Source organism: Echinops telfairi, unplaced genomic scaffold (assembly GCF_000313985.2).
Source record: "Echinops telfairi isolate 266 unplaced genomic scaffold, ASM31398v2 ScPeMD7_18;HRSCAF=68, whole genome shotgun sequence".
NCBI lineage: Eukaryota > Metazoa > Chordata > Mammalia > Afrosoricida > Tenrecidae > Echinops > Echinops telfairi.
The window spans coordinates 68,180,838-68,182,953 of NW_022103915.1; the positions used below are offsets into that span (position 1 = coordinate 68,180,838).

At 43.7% G+C, this 2,116-nt stretch overlaps 1 pseudogene; it reads right to left on the reverse strand.

The window, feature by feature from the left end:
• Nucleotides 1-516: 516 nt before the first annotated feature.
• LOC115868680 lies at nucleotides 517-784 on the reverse strand (annotated as a pseudogene).
• Nucleotides 785-2,116: the final 1,332 nt, after the last annotated feature.

Here is a 2,116-nt window from a genome sequence, read left to right on the forward strand (position 1 = left end):
CAAGGAACCGCTGCTCTGGTGAGGGGTGCCTGGGGACGGCATCCCTGGGCAGGCCCAGTCACCTGAGAGAGGAACCACCAGTGTTTTGTGGTCAGGTTCCAACAGGTCTCTGTTTTTCTGGGAGTCAAGTCTGTGCTGGAGGCAGAGAATGACAAGAGGGTATCAGGATGGAAAAACAAGTTGACCCGCATGAGCCACCTTGTGAGAGGGACAAAGAACAACTTGTTTTTCCATCCTGATACCCTCTTGTCCCTCTCTGGACACCCAGAGGGAGTCTCTCACAGCTAGCAGGGCCAGGAGTTGTCTTCCACAGCGATCCAGCTTTGGAGACAGCTTATCAGTGACATTTGCCGCCCTGCCACCCCACACCCCAACAAATAAACAAAAAACAATGACGTGCTCCGTGTGCTTAAAGCATAGCTTAAAAAATTCTGCATTGTTATGAAACTTAATACAAAATAGTATTCCAAACTGTGCCGTCACCAGAAGCACACAGCTATCAAAAACGCACACACTTCACGTGGCATCTCCAGCACCTTCCGCTTTCTGTGCCCGGTCTGTGTTGGCATCTCCGCTTTCTGCAGGGCTGTTCCCATGCTCGCCAGCATCAGCGTCCCCGTTTCCCTTCGAGTTCCTCCTCTCCCTTCTTGGCAGGTGTCTTCGGAGGCTTCGGCTCTGGTTTTGGCGGAGCAGGTTTAGCAGATCACCTTGCTGATCACTTAGGTGCATCTTTCACCTTGGCGTTGTCCCCCTTAGCAGCCCCTTCAGCCTTTCTCCTCAGCATGGTGGGGCAGCAGCGGGGCACAGGCACTGAACTCGGGGTTCGCTTCTCTTTCACCCTGATCCTGCACTGTGTTGTAATCCACACTGAAGGCTGCGGTCCCTGCTCTTCATCAGCAAGTGCTTCAAGTCCTCCTCACTTTAAGCAAGCAAGGGTGTGTCATCTGCATATTGCATTCTGTTGATAAGGCTTCCTCCAATCCTGATGGTGAGTTCTTCATATAATCCAGCTTCTCTGATATGTCTTAAACATACAAATTGAATAAGTATGGTGGGAAGATATAACTTTAACCCACATCTTTCCTGATTGAAAACCACATAGCATTCCCTCGTGTTGTCAGCACAATTGCATCTTGATCGGTGTACCATGAGCACAGTAAATGGTTCTGGAGTTCCTGGTATTTTCAAGGCTACCCATGGGTTGCTGTGATCCACATAGTCAAATGCCTTGGCATTAGTGGTGGAGTTCAGCTGGTTCACACTGATTCAACACACCTGATACCTAATTTTTTGTTGAATTCAGTGAACTGGTTGGTAAAATGGCCCTATAGTCAGAGTTCTCTCTAAGGTGGGCAGCTGGGCAACAGTATATTCTAAGCACCTGTTCATTCCATCCATAGGTATAAAAAATCAGACAGAACTATGCTGGTACTATTTATTTATTTCATAAAATTTATAATATTGATGAAATACTACATTTTCTCCCTTGCATTTGTTACTTCGGTAAACAAATATGTAACATCAAGAGAAACATGGCCGAGCAATCAGAGGATGGCACACAGTCTTTAGCTTTTGCTATCTGTTACGCCCCCAATTCCCATGAGACATTATGAGTGAATTGTGAAATTCCTGAAAGTGTTCAAAGACCTAAAAAGTGTGTCAGAACAATTGCTCTAACTTCTGAAGATATGGAAAGGAGTTTTTCAAAGATGACTATAATATATTCAGAGAAGTTGCCTGTTTGTAAGATAGCAAATGTAATGACTGTTGTCTAATTGGCCTACCTCTGAAGGAATGGGACCCTATTCCTACAGTGAAGAGATGGTTAAGGGTAAATCGCACAGCTGATGATGTTGGGTGAAAGTGAAGAATATTGAAAGTGAAGATGCCAATCAAGAAGTAATATGGAAAAATGTTAAAGAACAGTTTCATTTTTTGTCATGTATTATTTAGCATTTTTCATTAATGTTTAAACTCTTTCTTATAACATAATCTAGTTTTGTGTACCTTTTTTTGAGGGGGGCTCTAACTTAATTATTTACTGTATGAAATAATAAACTACCTTTTGGTATATCATTTTAAAAAATATTTAAAATGGCCATTTGGGCAGAGAACC